This window comes from Pogona vitticeps, chromosome 2, assembly GCF_051106095.1.
Source record: "Pogona vitticeps strain Pit_001003342236 chromosome 2, PviZW2.1, whole genome shotgun sequence".
Taxonomy (NCBI): Eukaryota; Metazoa; Chordata; class Lepidosauria; order Squamata; family Agamidae; genus Pogona; species Pogona vitticeps.
The window spans coordinates 66,925,432-66,950,848 of NC_135784.1; the positions used below are offsets into that span (position 1 = coordinate 66,925,432).

The 25,417-nt window shown below is 44.8% G+C and overlaps 1 long non-coding RNA gene across 1 annotated transcript; it reads right to left on the reverse strand.

Annotated features, from left to right (window-relative positions):
• Positions 1 to 25,317, reverse strand: LOC140704378 (uncharacterized). Its single transcript, XR_013541691.1, has 2 exons — positions 22,186 to 25,317; positions 1 to 8,606 (listed from the first exon to the last, which is right to left on the reverse strand). It is a non-coding gene; the product is annotated as an uncharacterized LOC140704378 (long non-coding RNA).
• Positions 25,318 to 25,417: the final 100 nt, after the last annotated feature.

The window sequence follows — 25,417 nt, forward strand, 5'->3', positions numbered from 1 at the left end:
ATGTTGTCTTTTTTACTGATGTAAGCCACCTTGGGTGCTTTTTTGTTACAGGAAAGAGAATTTAAAGATAATAAATAGATAGATAGATAGATAGATAGATAGATAGATAGATAGATAGATAGATAGATAGATAGATAGATAGATAGATAGATAGATAGATAGATAGATAGATAGATAGATAGATAGATAGATAGATAGATAGATAGATAGATAGATAGATAGATAGATAGATAGATAGATAGATAAATAAATAAATGCTCATACATATATAACCCATGGGCAAAGCAGAGGGGACTCATTTTGAAAGCTGGGGATGAAGTCACACACACACACACACACAAACACTACTTGGATGACAAATTATCCCTAGTGACCCCTGGCAGCCTTCGCCCCCTTTGAATTTATTTAATCCCTTCTTAAACCATCCATGCTGGCAGCCATCGCTATAAGAAGTTGTGTTCTCCAATGTGCAGATATTTATAGTGCCTGCCAGGGATGGTATTCTGGAAATTCCTTGCAAACCCACTTATTTGCACCATTATATGAAGTTGATATTTGCCATTTCACTGGGATTCCTCAAACACACCCACACAGATCACTTCAGGGTGGCTTTATTTCTGGAGGGAGTGCATTCTGTTTCGTAATAGCCGTGAAGGGCGCTTAGCGCCTCCCAAGGCTGGTCTCTAAGTACCATGCCCGTTTGAAGTTCTGGACAAAGGGATTATGTTCTATTTGTTAAGGTGTCTAAGATGATTGAAGCACATCACAGAATTCAAAGAAGATTATTCTGAATGAGCCGTTCTTCAAAGGATTCCATTTTCTAATCAGTTGGTTCTGAGGATTACACTCTCCCCCTCTTGGTTCTTACTTCTTCTAAATGCTCCCAGTGACACACATGACCTTGTCTGTTTGTTAAACTACAAATTCCTAAAGAGGAATTATGGAGAAACTGGCTGCCCCACCCCCTCCCCCACAACCATCGATCGTGGCTCGTTGGATTTAAGTTCTGGTAAGAACACAATTTATTTCCAACCCAAAGACACTAAAAACAGAGACAGAGAATAAGATAAATAATTGCTTATTTGATTTGGGTAAAACAGATGAAACCAATCAAGCATGATGCCTTGATGCCATGATAAAAGCCCCATGTTTTTATACAGTTCAGCCATGTGTAGAGTTAGGAAGTTTCTCAAGTTATGAAAAAAGGAAAAGGAAAAGGAAAAAGATCAAATCTTTATGTTTTGCTAACTTTTGTCCTATCTTCATATCCAAGACATTTAGAAGCAACTTACATAACCCATATGTTACACGCAAGTCCATGGCTGACGAGATAGTTTTGATGTTGTGCATATTTTTATTTGCACCACAGGAATTGAGATGCAAGGGACACTCGCCTTTTTCTCCAGCACAGATTCTTAGTACCATTCGGCAATTATACTACAAAGGCAAGCTTAACAGTTATGATTAAATGCAGGAGATCAAGCCCAAATGAGAACCACATTGATAGGAAGAGGCTTTGACCAGTATTTGGTGCAATCTGATTTCACTTTTGGATAACTTTTAGGTTTCATTTGGGTGGTGGTGGGGGGAGAGTCCTGCAACAAAACACTGCAGATTGGATATCATTTTCAAGTGGTGGTATAATATAAGAAAATGATAAATTATGGGCTCCTGTCTTAATGCAACTCAAGCACTCTCATCTTTTATCTGATTTGTGGTGCTTTCCCCCCAAGATGTATTACCCCCCAAAGCCAAACATGTGATCATTTGCAGATTTAATCATCTTCTGCTCTGCCCATGGCATTTGGCTGTGAAGGCAGATTATTATTACGGATACAAGCCACCATCCTTGTTTCAAGAGGAGTGAAACACCTGTGGGATGTATTTATATATAAACTTTAAAACACTTTAGAATACTTGTATGATTGAAACAAAGAAAAACATATCCATCAGAAATCAAGCCATGATTGTTCAGGGTTCTGAATGTAGGCAGAATTACCAATGCCAAAAAAGTGCAACATGTTGAAGCCAGTCAGTCCTGCTCACAGCTCAGAAAACTTCCTTTTTAGGGCCTTGTGTGATTCGTAATTTGGGAAATGAATCTTTGGGATCCTGCCCCTTCCCAGGAAATTAAAAATCTAGGGCTTTCCCTCACAGCCCAAGGACATGGAAGAAGGTAAGAGAGTTTCTCCCTGTGCTGACCCATCAGGTCAGGCTCTGGCTGCCTTTGGAACCAGTCATTGTCCATCCCACCTCCTGCCTTCAATCGCTAGATTGGGCCCATCTGTGTGATATAATACTGAAGGCTCTGGTCTTGAAGTTTGGCGTTCCATTGGGAAATATTATGCCTTCTCCACAGTACTCTAGTTACCAGAGTTTTCTGGCTTTTCTCTCATGTCTATACATATAATTGGATTGCTCATTTACATTATGTTCCTCCATTTTAATAAGCAGGCTTTTATCTCCAGTTTCTCTGATGACTTCCAGTTCTTGGCTGCAATCATCTTGCAGCAGCAGTCATATTTTTACTAAATCCATACGAGCCAGAGACACTAACCCTTTTATCATTGTTTTATCAAGCCCAAGTGACAGCTAAACCTATATCATCATTCGTCAAGGGAAAATTCTAGAGCAGATTATAAAGCAGTCTGCAAGCACCTTGAAAACAATGCAGGAAGAAGTAGAAGCCAACACGGATTTGTCAAGAACAAATCCTGCCAGACTAATTTTAGTTCATTTTTTAAAAATGAGTAACCTCCTTGATAGACAAGGGGAAAGCTGTAGACATAATATATCTTGACTTCATCAAAACATTTGACAAGGTGACCCATGATATTCTGATTAGCAAGCCAACTAGGCATGTACTGGGCAGCACAACTTTCAGATGGATACACAGTTAGTTTCAGGATTGTATCAGTGGCACCTTCTCAAACGGGGAGGACATAACAAGTGGAATACCACAATGCTCAGTCCTGGGCCTTGTGCTCTTCAGCATTTTTATTAATGACTTGGATGATGGGGTGCATGGAATGCTTAGCAAATTTGTAGATGAGACAAAATTCGGTGGAGTAACTAGCATCCTAGAAGACATAAACAAATTTCAAAAATATCTTGATAGGTTCAAGCACTGGGCTGAAAACAACAGAATGAAATTTAACAGGAGTAAATGCAAAGTTCTACACCTGGGAAGGGGAAAAAATCAAACATACAGTTACAAGATGGGGGATGATTTGCCTAGCAACAATACCTTAGAGAAGGGTCTTGGAATTGTTGTATAATCTCCAGATCCCATGAAGTTCCCCCCTATTTGGCACTGGTTAGGCCTCATCTTGAGTTCTTTGTCCAGTTCTGGACACTACACTTCAAGAAGGATGCCAACAAACTGGAACAAGTTGAGTGGAAGGCATCAACAATGATTTGGGGGACAAGAAAACAAGCCCTATGAGGAAAAACTAAAAGAACTGGGAATGTTTAACCTTGAGAAACGGAGGCTCAAGGAAAATATGATAACTTTCTTGAAATACTTAAAAGATTGTCATACAGAGGATGGGCAGGATCTGTTCTCGATCATCCCAGTTTTCAGGACGCATAATGGGCTCAAGTTATAGGAAGCCAGATTTTGTTTGAATATTAGAAAAAAAACTTCCTAACTTCCTAAAATTAGACAAGCATCTATCAGAGATATTTTGAGTTGACATGCAGCATTTTTCTGTGAAATCTTAAAGAGTGGATAATTAAATAAATGAGACTTGATAAGACAACACCAATATAAATCCGAAATGTTTTAATAGGTCTACTCTAGTTGGGATTAACAGCTAGGTTCAGAGAGTTTTCACATACAGCTTCTATGTCTGAATAAGATTGTGCTGTCTACAGTTGCATAGCTGTAGGTTTCTTATAGTTTATTGAAGGTAAGTACTTGTGATCTGGTGGATCACATATATTTTACTATTCAACCAAACGCTGTCTGATTTTTTTGGGGCAATTCAAGTGAATTCATGAATAAAACAAATCTGATATCAATTAATATGTAATTGTTAGGTGCAAGAATATTCTGTTTTTGATTGATTTATATCTCACCTTTCTCCAAAAACTGAGACTCAAAGTAGTTCATAACAAAATTAAAAGCAGATGCAGATAAAAAAGCCAAAATGCTAATGTTCAAAAACAACTAAACATGTTTGTGCTTTTTAAAAGTTACCTGTAGGGTTCCTGCGACATTGCTGGAACCAGTTGTATTGGCTCTTGCCTTTCTATTGGACCATTTCAGCAACGTGGAGAGGGGGGATCTGCTGCTTGGGTAACAGCCTATCCTCCATATTACTTTACCCAGGCTTCATGCTCTGGAGAGGACACTCCTCAATTCAGAGCATGTTACCATAGTCTCTTGAGACTGAAGGATGCCTATGCTATGCTATGTAGGGCAGTGTACAGAAAATGGGGAAGATGTAATTTTATGTTTGCACTTTTAAAAAATTAATCAGTAAAAGACAAAGCAAGGTGAAAGGACCCCAAGAAAGGGGGCTATACTAGCTTCTCTCTAGGGAATAACCCAGGGGGACTCTGGTGGGAAAAACCATGGCCACTTGGTACTTGTATGTTTCAGTTAATGTTCATGTTCTGGGGTGGCAATATTGTACTGATGCAAAATGGTTTAATAAATAAACGCATAAATACATAATAATAAACCAAATGAATAAGCTGGATGCTACTATATAAAATGGAAGTGAAATATAATACTGCTGGAATAGCTGAATAAAATATGGAGGGCAGCCACACTGGAGTGGTTGACAACGTGTATAAAATTAAGCTAAGGGGAAATAGCTGAAACAGGTATTGTATTAAAATATTATATTATTTTATATTATATTAGGGTCTATTGAGACTGTTGAGGCATTGAAGAAAAAGCTAGACCGCTGTCTGTCGCAATGCTTGATCCCTGCATTATGTTGGGCTGCCTAATTCTCTTATTTTATAATTCTGTCATAAATTGTCCAAGCTACACAATTTGTACTGCAAAAGTGTCTTGTTGGTAGTTATTTAATATATTTTGTTGAAAGTTATTGCATTTTTGTAATGTTTGCATTTCCCTATGTTTTTAGCATTAGTGTATTGTGAGTTCACTGGTCATGCTCTGCAGGTTTTCTATGTCCTCAAATAAAAATCTATTAAGAAAACAAAGGAAAGGAGGTATCCTCATCTATGCCTCTGTTAAGTCAAAAGACAGATCAGTTCCAACATTCATGGGATTCTGCTTAAGATCTCTCACAGCTAGTAATTTATCTAAGTTCACTTCCAAATCTAATAATTGATACTTTGCTGTTGGCGCACTAACAGGAGGGGTAAAGGGAGATCTCCATTACTTTTGCTAATACAGTATAGATACCTTCATGAGGGCTTGGAAAAGTTACTTTTTGGGAAGATTCTGGGCAGAGCAGCTGGGGGATTCTGGGAATTACAGACCGAAAAGAGAGAGTAATGTTTTCAGGCTCTGATCCTAAGATCCTTTCCCCCTGAATTAGCTTCAGATGCAGGTGCCAACTATCCTTCATTTGGAAATAATCGCTTGGGCTGAGAGCCCAGCCCGTTGTCTCTCTTCTCCTTGTCAGACACAGCATGCGGCTTCAGCCAGACCCTGATGGCCCAAGGTGTCACTTTATGAGGCTGCCACAGCTAAAATGGCTACATCAGATTGGATCTTATTAATGGGATTTCGTGAAATAAAAAAAAGAAACAGCTAATCCCAGGATGGCTAAAATAAACTTCTGGTCAATACAAGGGAAAGCTGCTTGCTTGCTAACAAAATTACTCATTGTCACTGTTTTATTCCTTGGAGGAGATTTGCTCACATAACACTCACACAAAAGAAAAGGCAGCTGAGGGCGAGGGTGAGGTTAGCAAGCACTGCAGAAGCGTGCTTCGTTGAATGTAATTTGGTCTCTCTCTTTAATTTGTATGGTACTCAAAATGTACTGTATGTGGGCTTGTTTTTACATATGTACAATCAGTGGAACAGAACTTCACAATATGAAGCCATTTCCATCTAAGAAGTTAAACCTGAACCTCCTACTCTGGCCAGGAGACCTTGGAACTTTAAGAAAAGCATAGAATTTTGGAATTACTGTGAGACAGGTGGCGGGAGTGGTAGCCCACTCGCTGGAGTGCCGTCCCTTCCCCTTACCCACCCACCCCCCGAGAAAGAGATACAGACCCTGCCCGCCTCATCTCCCAAGAGAACAGAGCAGAGAGGGACAGATACATGGGAAATAGAAGGAGAAATACAAAAGTTAACTGTTGAAGGAACTCAGGGGAAAACGGCAGGAACAGAGTGGAAGAAGAGGGTGGAGATAGACGCGGGAATAGCAGATATAAAAAGGAGGGAAGAACAGTTACCACCAGGTTGGATCTGGATGAAGGATCCCTGGACCGGAGCATGGGAAAGGCTGAGGGCCCCAAAGGAGGAGGCGGACTGTAGAAAAAGGAGAGAAATCCCTCCAAGACCCTCTTATTGGGGAGAAGCAGAAGGCTGAGAGTGGAGGAGAAAGCTAAGAGAAGAAAAAGAGAAAGTAGAGAGAGAAAGGAAGGAGAGTCTGGAATGAAGGATGAGCGAAATGAGGATGGAGGGGAACAGGGAGGGACCCTGGAAGAGACACACACCCGTTGGATGTTCTGTGTGGGTGGGTGGCCGGGACGACAACACCGTGCACCTGCTGGAAGATGAAGCAGGACAGGCGGTGAACCCGAATTTATTTATAGATTGGCCAGGTCCATGGAATTCGGGTGAAGGGAATCCGTTCCTAGATGAAGAGTGGAACTCCCTGGCTGACCCATTGTCAGAAGGAGAAAAAGGTTGGAATAATTTTGTTGACACCGGTTATTTGTTGGATACACCAATAAACATCACGCCTGTTTCTAATTTACAAAAATCACAATTTATTTTTGAACAAAGAAAGGAGCCTGAAGTTGAAACTTCACAATTACCCACAAGAACTAGGTGCACAGCTCGAAGAAGATGATTTATCAATGAAAGTTCACTGTTAATTTTTTTTTATATTTTTAATGGTCCAATAAAGATATCACCTATTCCTGGATTTGCATTGTTTTGAAGACTATATGGCCTTTTCCTGATTTTTCCTTCACACCATGAAAAGCAGAACCACAGAGTCATGAAAGGAACATCAACATTCATCTCAACAACCCACTATCCATGGAGGAAATCTATTATTACATAGTTTCTGATCAGCAGCCATCCACTGGCATAATGCTTTATTGATATATTTTGTCTTATTGTTTTACATACTGATTAGATTTTTGCATCAAAACATTCTGCCCAATACTACTAGCAAACATTGCTTAAAAACAATTTAAAATGTAAGACCATTAAAATCCTCCCCATATCCAAAAACTTCCAAATAGCTTGATAAGGTATGTCTATTGACATAAATTATCAGGTGTCTTAGTCTGCTTTGTTTCCCCATTATAAGCCCTGAGGGTAGTCTCAAAAAAATAAAACATTAAAAAATTCTGGATATCTATTTGCAGCTCATGAGATTTTTGAAGATTAATTATTTGAAAACACATTTATTTTCCTTGTCCACTCTATTGTCCTCCCCTGGAATGACGAAGGCCTTGTGGTAACCAGGAATGTTGTTGTTTTACCTACAGGGCCTACAAATCCAGATCAATTCTAGTTCCTGGATTTAGAGGTGGGCAGAGGTTCCAGGGCCAAACAAGCACAACTCTGGATGGTTGACGGCTGTACCTATTTTGTTATCCTAACACCCAAAAAAGACTCTTCTAGTCACCATTAGAATCAACGTCACCTCTTTTCACGGCTTTAATCTGTTTTCGGTACAAGGAAGGCCTTAATTGGTGGGAGGTGGGGACACAGGTGATAAGAATGACTTCTGACTTTAGAAAAAAAGTGCTCCCAGACCTGAATCATGGGCCTTCCCTAAAAGTTGCAAAATTATCCCATACTCTCTAGATGGGGGCAAGAGGGCTCTTTAAAGTAAGGTGCTTTTTTTTTAAAGTGAGGAGCTGCAATTGAGCCCCTGAAGGGCACAGGCAGCCAAGTCAAACTCCATCTTTCGCATCCCTCCTGCACTTAGTGTTCATTAACTCAAAGTTACATCTTCTGCACCTGGATCCAGTTAATGGACCTCAGGGTCCAGTAAAACGCAAAGCACATTCCACAGTCTTGAAGTCTGCTGTGTCCTGATGTGCACTGCCCTGAGCTGGAGAAAAAGCTAAACTTATAGGCAGTAAACAAGGACCCTCTCTTCCCCCCCCCACACACCTCTGTCTGTTTCCTGGATGTAAATTCTTACTTGTCTCATCCTTGCACCAAAGATGAGGAAGCACTTGCTGATTAGGGTAGGAAGACTTTATTTCTTAGCACAATCAATGATGAGGTCTTGCACAGGTGAGAATATTTTTTGAAGATGCTGTGCCAAATTTTACAGTTGCACAAAACTAAGATGGCTGCTACTTTCTTTCATGGATCTTTAAAGATTAGAAGCATTGAAGGGGTTCTTAGTGTCCTTTAGAACAAGCACTTCCTCCTGCTGTGCTCCCTGTTCCATGCAAAGCTGCCTTGAGTCCTCCTATGGAGAGAAAGGTGACTTATAAGTGAGACCAAATAAAATAACTGCAAAAACATTTGGCACAAATAATAGAATCCTTAGTGGGGGGGAAAGAAAGAAAAGGGGAAAAGAGAAATGAACCCCTTCTCTGAGACATCCTAAATTGATGGGAACATAGAATTAAGTTAATATTATTTGCTTCCATACTCTTCTTATTTTGCAAGAGGACTGCACCTAATGCATCACAAGATAAAATGTTATTTGCATATGTGACTCATTACTCATTCACATTTCATTTTAAAAGCGTGCTGCTTATATACAGCTCCATAGCACTTAAAGCACTCTCTGGGCAATTTACAATTTAATTATGAAGGCTACACATTGCCCCTCCACACATACTGTAAGGTGGGTACTCATTTTACTGACCACAGAAGGATGGAAGGCTGAGTAAACCTTGAGCTGGCTATCTGGGATTGAACCCCGGGTCATGAGCAGAGCTTTGGCTGCAGTGCTGCAGTTTGCACACTAGGGGAGCACTCCAAATTCACAGTTTGTGCTCAAGTTGTCAAGACCAATACGACCATTAGAGAGAGTGAGGCCATTGCAGATGCTGGGCTACTCATCACAGTGGTGAGGGTTTAAGAAGAGCTGTGATTGCCACACCGCCTGTACTGTGATGTATAAGATATCCTGCTGCTCTCAGCTGTCATACACAACACTCTCCTGTCACACTTCGTATAGTAAGATCTGACTACCATAACAGTTGTACAGAATTCTGGCCCAAATGAGAGAATTAGAAAAGAAGAGCAGGCTGCCATGGTCACAAGGATGAGCTTAGAGACATCCTTTATACTTACATTAATTTGTTAAGTATTCCAGTAATTGCATTTGTACACAAAAATAAAAAACTGTAATGTGAAATAATAACATAAGCAACATTTTAGAACATGAGCTGTAAAGCTGAAGAAAATAACAAATCATATTACTTTCCCCCACACATGCACCGGTCTCTGTATAAGGAAAGACACTTGCCTTTGAATCATGTCCTCACTGCCTCTTTGGTCACAGGCTCATGATTAAGAGAGCTGGACTGGATGTTGATTTGATTACACGTACTATAGATCTGCTGAATGGGACCCAAACAAGATATGACCAGGCAAAATACTCTTAATTCCAATTTGTTCACTCTAAACCTGACTAAATTTAGATCCAATCCCTTATACATATACATGACTAGATGAATGTGGCCTTAATACATTCAAAGATCTGCTCCACTGCATATTTATGTCACTAATTTTTCAGCCTGACCTACCTGGCAGGGCTATTATAAAGAACAAGATACAACCACCTTGGAGGTGGAGGTCTGGAATGCACATATAGTGGATAAATCAGTCCAGAATGATGCACAGAACACCTTGGTTCATGGAACAGCACCTCTAGCACTTGGTCTATGTCACTGTGTCAGTCTTCCCACAGTTGTGTGTAAATGGTGCATCTTCTGGAACATTTACCTATGTTCTCACCAGAGTGCTAAAAATCTGATGGAGAGAAACCATAAAGATCAGCAAATCAGAAGTGTAGGTAAAGTCATGGGTTGAGAGATCTCCATATTTCTTTTTGTTCATAGAAAGAAAGAAAGAAAGAAAGAAAGAAAGAAAGAAAGAAAGAAAGAAAGAAAGAAAGAAAGAAAGAAAGAAAGAAAGAAAGAAAGAAAGAAAGAAAGAAAGAGGCAAACCCTATTGTGAGTATTCTTCCTATATTTCAATTAGCAGGATATTTTAATTAGCACTGCTTTTCTGCTAGTACAACCATTTTGATCGCCTGCAGTTAACACAAACACAGAGAGAGAGAGAGAGAGAGAGAGAGAGTAGAATAAACCCTCTGTTTCTCCAGATCTCAATTGCTCCCCACACCCCCTTAATAAAAAAAGCCCAGAAAACAAAAGCTGGGCGAAACCTGAGTGGCTTGCTCCTCCGCCCCCTTTTGCCTCCCCCCCCATTCTTTTAAGAGAGGGGGGGACATTGGGGTGGGTGGGTGGAGGAGGGGAGCTTTCTAAATCCCTCAGAAGGCCTTGGAATTCTGCCCTTTTGATTTCCATGTCTCTTTTGTGGCAGGATATCAAAAGGTGTCCCAAGATGAAAAATCATCTTTTGTCTGAAAATAGTTTATTCCCTTCAGCAAGCAAGCAAGAAAGGCCAGCAAGGCTGTAGATCCCCCGCAGAATGAAAGTTTTTCTCTTTCTCTTTGATTTTTGCAAATACCTGCCTTGCCCTCTTTCCTCCCCTCCTTCCCTCCCTTGTTGTTGTTGACCTCCCCCCTCTTTAGGTGTTTTCCTTTGCCCCAGCGACATTGGTCAATTACACCCTGAGAAACATCCAAGCAAACAGCTTGAGGGACTCTTTATTGGTTTATTTCAGGCAGGCTGGCTTGTTTTACTGCTCTGTGGCCCCCTCTCTTTACAGTTTTCTGCTATTCTTTACTAATTCCAGTGATTTGAGAAATGACCTTTAACCTGCACAGTTTGCAGACTCCTAAAGGGAAGAAATGCCACAGTAAGCCAAAGGCAATAAAATATTATTTACTAGGAATAAAACTCAGGTTGCACTTCCTTTGAATGAAAGAAAGAAAGAAAGAAAGAAAGAAAGAAAGAAAGAAAGAAAGAAAGAAAGAAAGAAAGAAAGAAAGAAAGAAAGAAAGAAAGAAAGAAAGAAAGAAAGAAAGAAAGAAAGAAAGAAAGGTCCCATTTAAAAAACACACACACACACACGTACTTAGATTTGTAATTTCTGCATTCTTGATCACAGTTTCTCCTGAATGAATCAAAGCTGAGCCGAATATGTGGATTGATTTATTTAGCATGTATCACATACTTTCCATTCACTAGTGTAAGATTCCTAGAATATATTGAGACAAGGCAAGTCTGTGCAGATCTTTCTCTCCCCCCCTCCCAGTAATGCATATTATTATACAATATTTCTCACATGCATGTATGCTGATGCCCTGGAGCAACTTGTGGGGGGGGGGCAGGTTATGTTTCAAAGCCAAGGCTGATTATTCTTCAAGAGCATGTATGTCTGCATATAATGAGGTATAAAAGAAGGAACTTCAATTACCGCTCTGGAAGGGTGTTTGCTGGGGGTGGGGAAAGGGTAAATTATTTGCAATTTAGTCCTGAATAGATCTAAGGGCAGGCCATAATTGACCACAGCTCTCCCATACTTCAAGGCTGGCCTGAGACGGAAAGTGTCACCTCAGGCAGGGCATGCTGGGATGCTGTTTATGGGCAGCAGATTGTAGACAGCATAAGAGGGCTGCCCCTGGGCTCCCTCTCTCCTTCTCTCCCCCCCCACACTCTTTCGTTCTCTCCCACCCACCCCTTTTGTGCACACCTTGTGCTAGGGGGCCTGTCAGAGCTTGAAAAGGGTTTTTTTGGGGGGGGACTACAATTCCCAGAATGCATCTCTCTCTGTGTGTGTGCGCGCGCATGCGGGTGTGTGCATACACACATGCTCTATCACAACGGACATTTTTCACTGGATTTCTGATCTGGCATTCTGATTGTGCATTCATTAAAACAAGAACAGCAATGATGTAGGGGAAAAATGAGAAGGCCATGCAGTAGCATGTTCCACTTGGAAAAGGGAGCACCATGTAGGACAGTGGTGTCGAACTGTGGCCCTCCAGCTGTTCTTGGACTTCAACTCCCAGAAGCCTTCACCACCACCTCTGCTGGCCAGGATTTCTGGGAGTTGAAGGCCAAGAACATCTGGAGGGCCACAGTTCGACACCACTGATGTAGGAGATGACATGCACACATCCCATGTGTTTATACACGAGATGCAAGCCAGAACGTGGAGAGTCACTTGTGGCATCTATAGCTCTCAAAACCAGCATGGGTGGTTGGGGGATTCTGGGACCTGTAGTCTTCAGAAGCAAAAGAAAAAAATGCCCAAGTTCTAGATCACATCCAACTGAAATTGGGGCTGGAACATACAATGTTGCTGGCTCAAACACTTTCTGGATGAAGACAAAGGTGGCTATTCTGATGGGCAGGTGTTAACTGTGGCGTCAGGCACAAGTCTTTTCTACCACTTCATCAATTTCACCTGAGAGGCCAGGGATTAAATCTGCCCCGTCCACATGCAAGGAATGCCACTGAATCCAATTACTTCATTTCTGTGGAAGACTAACATAACGTATCTACAGTGAACTCTTCCACTGAACTCTGCAGGAATAGACTGATTTACCTCCCTCACCCTTCACAGCCTCAAATCAGAATTCAGTTACTTAATTACATAATACTTGAAGCCAGCTTGCCTAAACCTGGTGATCACTAATTAATTTCTAGTGAATTCCATCTGTCTGGTTGGATCCTGGATTAGTAGTTGGACTCCTACTGGTAGTCCCCAATAGAGTAAACCTTATTAGGATTTACAGAAATGACTCGCCATTCAGTAATAGATTAAATGGGCCTAGATGAGAAGACTCCCTGGAAAAGACCCTGATGTTGGGAAAGTGTGAAGACAAGAGGAGAAGGGGACGACCGAGGACGAGATGGTTGGACAGTGTCATTGAAGCAACCAACTCGAATTTGACCAAACTCCGGGAGGCAGTGGAAGACAGGAGGGCCTGGCGTGCTCTGGTCCATGGGGGTCACGAAGAGTCGGACACGACTTAACGACTAAACAGCAGCAAATCTCTAGGTGGGACTAGTAGACAGTTATTGGCCACTGTCCTTTTTTGTGGCAGGTTCTGGCTATGGCTCATACACACGACAGCGAACCCTTGATAACTCCAGTTCTCATCAATGGGCCACAGGTCTGTGAAATTTACCAGAAGCACCCTAGGATTATTAAGTGGGGTTTGGGATGCCATTAAAGGCCAGCAAATGGCCCGATATTACATTTAAAGAGTTTACCCCTCCTCTCCGCCCGCTTCTCTCTTTTTCTTTCAACTAGAGACAGGCAGAGAGAATGAGCGAGAGAGAGAGAGAGAGAGAGAGAGAGAGAGAAAGAGAAAGGGCCATTTGGGCTTTTCTCCCTCTGGTGCCAACATGTCTGGCTCTGCCCCTGCTTTGAAGTGCCTGCACTTTGGATGGATCCAGCCCTAAAAAGTTCTGCTTGCCTTAGCTTGAACAATCAGGGCCGGGGCAACTCTGGAAAGGGCGCTTTCCCAGAACTGAGTGGGCCAGGCTGGGTGGCTGGAGGCCGGCATGTCTGAACGGAGCCAGCCGCCGGGCACGTGATCCCACGGCCCGGCTTCTCGGCGGCAACCGGGGAGGTGGCGGACGCCTCCAGCCAGCCGGCTTCTCCCGCCGGCGCTCGACGTTGCCCGTTGACCGTCACTCCTGCGGATCGAAAGGTCCCTTCTGAAGGGGAGAGGGGAGCGGATAGCCTTGAAGGGCCTCTGCTTTTTTCTTCTTAGGACGCCGACTGATCATCCTCCCCCGCTACTCTCCGACCCCCTCCTGCCCTGCCTGTGTTGGAAGATCCTCCAGCGCCGTGGGAGGGTTGCTAAATGACAGCCCCAGCTCCCATCAGCCGGGAACCGGCTCGTAAAACGGGCCGATAACAAGCGGCTCTGGTGCTGAGATAAGGATTAAGGAGGGGAAGGGCCTGGGGGGAGAGGTTTTATGGCCCCTGGAGCCTCATCCAGAGAGGAGCCGCAGGATCTGTGAAGCTGGGCTTCCTTTGATCCGGTCCTGAAGTGCGTCAGGGGGAGCAGGAAGGCTTTGCGCCCGGAAGAAATGAAGGGTTGGGGGCCTTGCTTGCCGCGGACCCGCCCCGCTCCTGGTGGTCCTGCTCTGAGCTGTGGCTGCACCTCGGGCAGCCCAAGGGATCCAGAAGCTGGACTGGGCGGGGGGATCGCAAGAGACTTGGAACTGTTTGGAGGGGGGTGCGGGGAGGTGCAGAAGGAGAGAGAGAGATGGCCGTGGTGTGTGAAATTAAACCTCCCCTTCCTCCGGAAGGTCACCTTGCACTCTGTTGGGCTGGATGCTTTGTATTGTTCACAAATCCCATGTGCCTCTCCTGCCCTAGGTTATGGGTGCCATCATTGCGGTTCTGACTTTGGATTGCAGTAGTTTTAAAACAAGGATGTCTCAAGCTGCATCAAAACCAGTCCTCAAGGTTCTCCGGCCAAGAAGCTCTTCTCTTTCCCTCGCTCCTTTCCCCCAGCTATTGTATCTTAAGTGATTGTTCGCAATAATTTTTCTTTTCCATTTCCCTAACAAAATCATTTAAAAAAGTTATACATAGTAGAAAAATGTGGGGAAAAGATGTGTCAATAGGGAATGTGACTGTTCCACGGTGATAGCAGTTCGACTGGAGCAGCCATAGTTCCTTCCTGTAGAATCCTGGGATCTGTAGTTTGTTGGAGCTCTGCGGGCGTTCCTTTGATCTACACACTAGAGGGCTCTACCAGAGAAGCTTTCCTTCCCCTTCCCAGCCATACTGGAACTTGGGGTCATCAATTGAAGCCAAATAGAAGGCTATTCAAGGCAAATGTAACACAATTGTAGTTTTAGAAAAGGATGCCACACAATGTACTGATTGCAGCCACTCTGGGTGGCTTTAGGGTGTGTGTGTGGCAGAATAAACCTGGGTTTATTAATGGCTATTCATTGTGATTTCTATATATTCTTCCCACTGCCCGAGTCCCTGAATAGCACTTCGGTGGGACCATTTATGGGAAGCGGTGCTACTTCTCCTCTGGCTATATCCTCTAGAGAAAGCAGTTGGCTACTGTCCTCACGAATCTGGCCTGAATCCTTCTACATCTCTAGGTTGCCACTGGCTTAGAAATAGCAGAGAGGAGAAGGGAAGCAAAATGCAAGGGAGATAGAGAAAGTTACAGAAAATTGAATGCAGACTTCCAAAGAATAGCAAGGAGAGACAAGAGGGCCTTCTTAAATGAACAATGCAAAGAAATAGAGGAAGATAACAGAAAAGGAAAGACCAGAGATCTGTTCAGGAAAATTGGACATATTAGAGGAACATTTTGCGCAAAGATGAACATGATAAAAGACAAAAATGGGAGGGACCTAAGAAGAGGTGGCAAGAATACACAGAGGAATTATATCAGAAGACGTCAAGAAGAGGTGGCAAGAATACACAGAGGAATTATATCAGAAAGATTTGGATATCCCGTACAACCCAGACAATGTAGTTGCTGACCTTGAGCCAGACATCCTGGAGAGCGAAGTCAAGTGGGCCTTAGAAAGCCTGGCTAACAACAAGGCCAGTGGAGGTGATGGCATTCCAGTTGAACTATTTAAAATCTTGAAAGATGATGCTGTTAAGGTGCTACATTCAATATGCCAGCAAGTTTGGAAAACTCAACAGTGGCCAGAGGATTGGAAAAGATCAGTCTACATCCCAATCCCAAAGAAAGGCAGTGCCAAAGAATGCTCCAACTACCGTACAATTGCACTCATTTCACACGCTAGCAAGGTTATGCTCAAAATCCTGCAAGGTAGGCTTCAGCAGTATGTGGACCGAGAACTCCCAGAAGTACAAGCTGGATTCCGAAGAGGCAGAGGAACTCGAGACCAAATTGCTAACTTGCGCTGGATTATGGAGAAAGCCAGAGAGTTCCAGAAAAATATCTACTTCTGCTTCATTGACTATGCGAAAGCCTTTGTGTGGACCACAGCAAACTATGGCAAGCTCTTAAAGAAATGGGAGTGCCTGACCACCTTATCCATCTCCTGAGAAACCTATATGTGGGACAGGAAGCAACAGTTAGAACTGGTCATGGAACAACTGAGTGGTTCAAAATTGGGAAAGGAGTACGGCAAGGCTGTATATTGTCCCCCAGCTTATTTAACTTATATGCAGAATACATCATGCGGAAGGCTGGACTGGAAGAAACCGAAGCCGGAATTAAGATTGCCGGAAGAAATATCAACAACCTCCGATATGCAGATGATACCACTCTGATGGCAGAAAGTGAGGAGGAATTAAAGAACCTTGTAATGAGAGTGAAAGAGGAAAGTGCAAAAAACGGTCTGAAACTCAACATCAAAAAAACTAAGATCATGGCCACTGGTCCCATCACCTCCTGGGAAATAGAAGGGGAAGATATGGAGGCAGTGTCAAATTTTATCTTCCTGGGCTCCATGATCACTGCAGATGGTGACAGCAGCCCTGAAATTAAAAGACGCCTTCTTCTTGGGAGGAAAGCGATGACAAATCTTGACAGCATCTTGAAAAGCAGAGACATCACCTTGCCAACAAAAGTCCGAATAGTCAAAGCTATGGTTTTTCCTGTCGTGATGTATGGAAGTGAGAGCTGGACCATAAAGAAAGCAGACCGCCGAAGAATTGATGCCTTTGAATTGTGGTGCTGGAGGAGGCTCTTGAGAATCCCCTGGACTGCAAGGAGAACAAACCTATCAGTTCTAAAGGAAATCAACCCTGAATGCTCACTTGAAGGACAGATCCTGAAGCTGAGGCTCCAGTACTTTGGCCATCTCATGAGAAGAAAAGAGTCATTGGAAAAAACCTTGATGTTAGGAAGGTGTGATGGCAAGAGGAGAAGGGGACGACCGAGGATGAGATGGCTGGACAGTGTCTGCGAAGCAACCAACATGAACCTGACACAACTCCGGGAGGCAGTAGAAAACAGGAGGGCCTGGCGTGCTCTGGTCCATGGGGTCACGAAGAGTCGGACACGACTAAACGACTAAACACACAACAAACACACAGGTTGCCACTGGTTCATGTCCCATGGAGGGAAACAAGGCAGGCGGCTAGGTATGCCTAGCTTGTGCATCTACTGACTTACACAGCCACACACGTACACACTCACCGGCAGACGATGTAGTAAACGTGTTGCTGGGCTGATCTGCTGCAGGTGTGAAATGGCATGTTAAGAGCAAAACACAAAGAAGAAGAAAAACAACAAAAGCTTTATATATATCTGGAGAAGTGGGAGGGTTGCAGCCTGTACAGGGAGCGTCCCTCCCTCCCTACTATGCAAAAGCATTCAGCCATGCAGCGGCCCAATTCAAGAGGGCTTAACAAGCTGGGTCAGAGGTGATAAAGAGGCAGGCTGACTGGGTTTCCTTTGTTTCTCACTAGAAGAACCCCAAGTGACAGACTATCCAAAGCCAAGTATACATAGAATGAAAAAGAAAAGAGTGTCTCTGAGCACATAGGGAGCCTTGGAATTTATTTGCAGCCTCAGAACTGGACGGAGCTCACAACCCTCTGTTACTCTTGCTCAGTTCCAATGATTTAGGTGAGAAAGCATCATTTTGTAATTAAGTGCAGTAACTGGGAGTCCAAAATCATTACTAATTTTACCACAAGACTGGAATGGAAGGAGGCTCTGGGGCTTATTTATTTATTTATTTATTTATTTATTTATTTATTTATTTATTTATTTATTTATTTATTCAATTTCTACCCCGCCCCTCTAGACAACGTCTACTCGGGGCGGCTTACAAACATTAAAACACATTAAAACAATGTAGAAAAATAACTAACATAATGCAATTATTATAATTAATATTATCCAAGATGGCAACATTAAGAACCAGAAAAAAAGGGGAAGGAACTTAGGTGACTGGGGGGAAGGCCTGTCTGAATAACCATGTTTTTAGTTGGTTTTTGAACACACCCAGCGAGGGTGCCAGCCGAATTTCAGTGGGAAGTGTGTTCCACAGCCGAGGGGCAACTGCTGAGAAGGCCCGGTTTCTTGTTTTCTCCTTCCGGGCCTCCCTCGGCGTCAGTCCCCTCAGCCGTCCCTGCTGGCTATGTCGGGTGACTCGGGTAGATCTGGGTGGGAGGAGGCGATCTGCCAAATATTGAGGTCCCAAACCGTTTAGGGCTTTATATGTAATCATTAATACTTTGAAGTCAATGCGGAAACGAATAGGTAACCAGTGCAGCGCAGCCAGAGTGGGGGAGATATGCTGATATTTTCTCACCCCACTAATAAGCCTGGCTGCTGCATTCTGGACCATCTGGAGTTTCCGCAAGAGCCTCAAAGGCAGCCCCACATAGAGTGCGTTACAATGGTCTAGTCTCGAGATTACGAGCGCGTGGACTAGAGTAGTGAGGGCCCCCCGATCAAGATATGGCCGCAGCTGGGCAATCCGCCATAGATGAAAATAGGCAGAACGGACCACGGACGCCACCTGGGTTTCCATGGTTAGCGCCGGGTCCAGATGTATCCCCAAGCTGCGGACCTCACTCTTTGTGGCAAGGGTCATCCCTCCAAAAGAAAGGGAGTCACCTATGCCGCTGACGGGAGGGCCACCCACCCTCAAGACCTCCGTCTTGTCCGGGTTCAGCCTCAATCCATTTGACTGCATCCATTCCAGTACGGTGTCCAGGCAGCGCTGAAGGGACTGGACGGCATCCACTGAAGTTGGAGTAAAAGAGATGTAGAGCTGTGTGTCATCAGCGTACTGGTGACACGATGCCCCACACCCTCTGATGACCCCGACCAGCGGCCTCATGAAGATGTTAAACAGCATTGGGGAGATGATAGACCCCTGTGGAACCCCACAATTGAGATTCCACGGGGTCGAGACATTCTCCCCAATCTGCACTCTCTGGGGGTGGTCCTCCAGGAAGGAGCGGAGCCAGGCAAGTGCGAGGCCACCAACTCCCAACTCGGAGAGCCTCCCCAGGAGGATACCGTGGTCGACGGTATCAAAGGCAGCTGAGATGTCGAGGAGGACCAACAAGGACACATTGCCCCCATCGGCCTCCCTCAACAGGTCATCCAGCAGTGCGACCAGTGCCGTCTCTGTACCATAGCGTGGCCTGAAGCCCGACTGAAATGGGTCTAGAGCATTGGTTTCATCTAAGAGCGCCTGAAGCTGGTCTGCCACCACCCTCTCAACCACTTTGCTGAGGAAGGACACACTGGCGATGGGCCTATAATTGCCAATTTCATCCGCTGCCAGATTTGGTTTCTTCCTGATGGGCCTAATGAGTGTCTCCTTGAGGGCAGGGGGTACCTTGCCCTCCTGGAGAGACCCATTAATTATTGCAGTGGCCCATTCAGTTGTTACCGGCCTGGCTGCTTTGATTAGCCAGGCCGGGCAAGGGTCGAGAGAAGAGGTGGTGGCCCGACAGCGATCAAGCACCTTGTCTACCAGCTCTGATGTTACAGGCTGAAAAGAATCGAGAATTACCGGGCAGGACGGAGCGCTGGACATCTCTGCTCGATCCATTGTATTTAAAAAAGGCGAAAGGTCACGGCGGATGGCCTCCACTTTAGATTTAAAAAACGCTGCAAATTGGTCAGGTGAGATGCTAGTGGGAGGCCCTTCACCCTGGCCAATTCCGGATAGATCGCGAACTATACGGAAAAGTTCCGCCTGCCGGTTGGATGCTTCGCTTATCCGGTCAGCGACGTAAGCTCTTCTAGCAGCCTTTACCTTATCAAGGTAAAGGTTAGTTGCGATCCTGACAGCAATCTTATTGTAAACCGTCGGTTCCTTCCTCCAAGTGCACTCTAGCCGTCTCCTTATTCGCTTCATCGCTCGTAGATCCTGGCTATACCAGGGTCCTGGCCGAGCTCTACTCCGGAGAGGGCGTTTGGGTGCGATCGTGTCAACAGCCCTAGTGGCGGCGGAGAACCAATCATCGACCAGAGCTTCGACAGGAGCGCCAGACAGTGCCACTGGAATCCCTCTCATGGTATCCTGGAATCTCATGGGATCCAGTAACCTTTGAGGGCGGACCATCAAAATAGGTCCCTGCTCCCTGCAGGGGGGAAGCGCCATTGCGAGGTTACATTTTATCAGGTAATGGTCTGACCATGACAAGGGGACTGACACAAGGTCAGTCACCATCAGACCACGCTCGCTACACTCGGTAGAAAAGACCAGATCAAGCATATGGCCACCCATGTGTGTGGGGCCGTTGACATGTTGGGACAAGTTCAAGAAAGCCATGGTTTCCAAGAACTCAAGAGCTGGCCCGGATACCTCCGCCTCCGCATGGATGTTGAAGTCACCCAGGACCAAAAGTCTCGGGGACTCCAACAGTGCCGCGGAGACGAAGTCCGCCAGCTCCGGTAGGGAGGTGGCTGGGTTGCTGGGAGCGCGGTAACCCAGCAAGATCCCAATACCATCCCTGGCCCCAATCCACACATGGAGAGCCTCCAGACCCGGCCTCACAAGCGAGGAGCGCCTAGTAACCTCTAATGATTTTCTATAAACAATGGCAACTCCCCCCCCCGCCCCTCCAGTCTGCCCTGGTGCTGGACTGCATAACCTGGAGGACAGGAAAGGGTCAAAGGGACCCCTCCTTCCCTACCCATCCAGGTCTCAGTTATGCATGCCAGGTCTGCATCCTCATCCAGTCCAAAAATATGACTTCCCAATTATCCAAAGATCTATCAAGAAACTGGTTTTACCTTTGACCCAAACTTGAACAAGGGTCTTTATTCTGTGATTCCAGTCAGTGCATAGAGCCCAGAAGACTTTAAATGCAGGTTAAACAGACTTTCCAAATAAAGCAGTAGGAATTAGCAAACTGGTTCTGCTGCTGTCTGTGCAAATCGAGACTCCCCAGCATAGCTCTTCAAGCCATACTAGTACAATTCAGGAGGATTTCTTCTATTGTGGGGGCTACCTGGGTGAACCAGAAAGTCAGCCAGTCAGAGTTCCTTTAGGGTTGTTTATGGTGGAGAGGAACATTCCCTTTGAACATTGCACAAAAGAGAGAAGGCCCATAGTAGAAATGCAGGAGTGAGTCTTTGCTGCGTCATTTCATGCAGCTCTCTAACTCCAAGCCTCCCATAAGCTTACATAGGCCTTCACACAGATGCAGAATGCTGGGTGCCGTGTGGAAACAAGCCAACATCCAAATGTACTGTCGGTGTAAAGCAAAAGCCCCTGCTGATTCCCCAAGTGATGGAGGCCAGATTTGCTGAGAGGCTGACTACATGGGCTGCTTAGCCCTATGTTTGTTGCAGGGACAGGCTGGTCCTCTCCTAAAGATCATCTTTGCCAGAGCACACCAGGTCACCCCAGAGCATTCCTACCCACACTTTTCTGCCCCCTATCAGGGGCTTCTACTTTTCTGTTGCAGGCGGGATCACTGTGGCTTGGATTGGTTCCATTGTGTCTGATAACTGAGACTGATCCAGAGCAAGCCTTTTCGTTTTTCAATTTGCCTGTATGCTCAAGTAGCTCAATAAGCAAGCCATTTTTGGATATTAGGAAATGAATCACTTCCCCTTCTTGGCACAGGACAGGGGAAGTGATTGAAAAAAAAAACAGCTCTATGTAGATTATCACTGATGCGCTACATTAGATATCTTTTCTTTGTCTCGTCATAAAGGTCTGGCCAAGAAACCATCAGCAGTTGAATCCAGGGCAGTGGATTTGGCATTTTCTCAACTGGCCCTTTAAGAGAAGGCAAAGAAAATATTTTAAATTTTCTTTAAAACTGATCCAGTGCATCAGCAATAATGTATATACAATAACAATTCCCCCCTCCCACTTTCCCAATGGCCCTCCCCAACTTCCTTTGGTTTCGTTTACTTTCAGATGATTTTTTTAAAAGTGTGTTTCCTGGAAAAATCCCACTGGTTTTTCCCGTCTGATCCATTTAAGACTACAAGTACTTACACTTAAGTCATGTCCAGATCTTCATTGTGCCACTGGTCTATCCCTCCGTGCATGTTTATTGATGCTGATGGCATTTATGGATGGCTAGGTGTGTAATGTCATTTTGCAAGCACAGCAAACATATTTACCATTTGTATATGGGTTTAGATTACAGTGATTGATAGGTGCTGTGTCAATAAATCCACGGTTCTGTTAGAGGAATCAATAGGAACAGGATGGCAGATGAGTCCCTGTTTCTGAAGTCTTTCTCAGGGAGGCAACCAGACACACTTTCCTATTGCTCTCTTGTTTTCATCTTTGTTTCATGTATTTTGAGCTTGCTCCTGTCCAATAATGACTTATCTTGGGGTCAGTAATGTAATGAAAATCAGAGCAGCTTGCATAGGAAAAGCCACTTTTTAGACTCCAGTTCCCAGGACCCTTACTTGGCATGGCAGGAGGTTCTGAGACTTGTAATCCCAAAATGTGACTTTCTACGTTCTCTGTATGATTCCTCTGTTCATTTGAGGATGTAGCAACTCACACTAGTTTTCTGGAAAATGCCTTTAGAAGGATCATGCCACTCTGGATTTCTTTGAATTTGGCAGGAACATGCCTGTTTCAGAAAGACGATGGAGAAGTTTAGCAACTCAGAGGATCACACTGTCAGGGTTAATTTCCTCATAACAAATGATAATACTGTCGATCAGGGCTTACTTTTAAAAATTATTTTATTGACTTATGTAGTACGAAACAAAAAAAGGGGAGGGATAGCTCTCAGCATTTGGGAAGATCCCAATCCCATCCCTTGCCCAGCTGTTTTCAGGACTTGGCAGCTAAGCTTAGAAGGCACAGAGGTGGCAGATGACATCACGGTCCTTGTTGGTCAAAACCACCATTGCTTTGACCCCTTGAATCTCTGCCCCTCTCCACCCAGGAGGTGGGGTCTGATCTGATCCAGTACTCTGCCTACGGTCTGAAGTTCTCACCCTTCTTCTATACACAGCAAGGGAGTTAGGTTCCCTTTTCTTGCAGGTAAGCAGCTGGCCTACATCCAGGTTGACTGTCTCTCTCTCTCTCAGACACAGGGCGAGAGACTTGATCAGGTCACAGCAGTCAAGGATGGGTACCTTTCCTTCCAACAGCGAGCGATCCACTGACTCCGCTCCTTCGCTCGCCGTGATCCTTGCCCGCGGGCAGCCGTTCAAGAGACCTTTTGAAACTTCTTCTTCTTGGATTCCTGAGCGGGTCGAGGGAGGGAGGGAGGGAAGGAAGGAGAGGGACCGGCCCGAGGGACGGCTTTGGCGGAGCCCTACAAAGGCCGAAAAGGACAAAAGCTTCAGCAGCGCTTTCACTCAGATCCTGCCTGGCTTAACCGACCGTGGCTTGTCAACAAGCTACCAAACTGACAACGGAAACACGCCCCGCCAAGAAGGAAACCGACCTCCTGCTGTCGAGGAGGTTTTGTTGCCGTCGTCCTCCGGCCAAACTGCGCCCGGGATCGCGGCGCGTCTGCCTGCACGCCGGCAGGGCGGTTGTGCTCCCCAGCAGCATGATCCGAGGTTTGCTTCTTCAGAAGCAAAGCCTAGCGGGACTCAGCCGGTCTCAAGGCCAAGGAAGATTGTTTAAGCCTGCAAACCGGAGAGGGTTTGGCGTCTGGGTAAGGAGAGAAGGAGGGTGTGTGTAGTTCCTGATCTTAAGCACATTTTTCCCCACAAGTCAAGTCCCATAGATTTCATCGATGCTTACCTCCCAGGAGAGGTACTTAGACTTGCAGCCTTATATCTTACTAAGTATGCAGCACTGCGGTTTTTAATTATCCGAGCATTATTTCCTCGCCTTCACGACGTCAACGTATAGAACAGTTTCCTGTACAATCTTTCTGCGGAAGCTGAAAAAGCAAAAAACCAAACAAAATCATTGTGGCAACACTTACGTTTCTCTTCTTAAGAGCATTACATATACACAGGAACGTATTTACGTTTGGAATGGTGTCTTGAACGAATTTCAGACACGGGTAATCTTTCTCCACGTGAGCACCAATTCTTACGCTTTCACGTCTAGTTTAAAAAACACGCGTGGTGACTTACAACTGCCAGCCCAAGGTCTCGATTTTTACCCTATATGTTGGTTCTCTCTCTATCATCATTTGCTTGTTGGATCATCCATCGCAGAAATCCTTGGCTTTAAAGCGCTGTCTTTTCTAAACCCGATTCTGGGATTAGTGTACACAATGAACAATGTACAGGATTATTCCAGGAGTGCATAACATTTATAGTTTCAGTGAGACATGTTCCGAAGGAAACCTGTGTGAGGACTGGGCTACACAGGATTACGACATAATTTTCTGGATACTGATCTTCTGGATTAGACGGAGAAACGGGGACCCAATTGCTTTCGAAATGATGGGGTAAATCCACACAACGATAACGTGGATCCAGGTCTCCTATGAGTGCAAAGAGAGAGGTACCATTTCTGGCAGGGTATGGGATTGACCCTTACCTAGCCAGTGTGCCTTATTTGGATAAATCTAGTGCAGTTCCCCCCCACACACAATTGTTAAATTTGGCTGCGTTAATTTGAATACATTTAAGAAGTGATCAGGCACATTCATGAAGGGGGGACATGTGTCGATTGGTTTAATATACAGTATTGAGCAGGATGAAACCTCTCCCTTCAGAGGCTGTGTACTGTTGAGCGGAACAGCAGGTGTTCGGGAGACAACAGTAGGAAATGGCTTTGTGTTTTGCTTAGGAGCATCTTGGTTGCCCGGTGGGAAACAGGACATCGGACTACTAGATGGTCTTCCAGTCTGATCCAGCAGGACTTCTCGGATGCTTTTCTCGCGGGCAAAGAAGCGCGTTTGGCCACCCTTTTACACGCCTCCACGTAGCGGATTGGGAAGACTCGGATCTGCACCAGAAAAGCCTGTTCCCATCTGTTTGGTCGCGTGCACAGAGCAGGAGCAGCTTTTACCTCTCCTGTTTTTGAAACCCCTGTTTCCGTCTTGGTCACAGCTATTTATTCCTGAGAAGAAAGCTCTTTACTCATGCCCAGAGGCACTCTCGTCTCCCGACTTCACATGTCGCAAGGCGGAACTCTGGCAGCGAGGAGAAGGTGGCAGCTGAACGGCCGTGATCAGCTCCGATAAAGTCCCGAGGCTAACCCAAACCATGTGGTCCTTGTATAAAATTCTGAAACCCGGGTGGCAATACTTATGGGCAACCACCCCGAGGAGAGAAACACAAAGGCA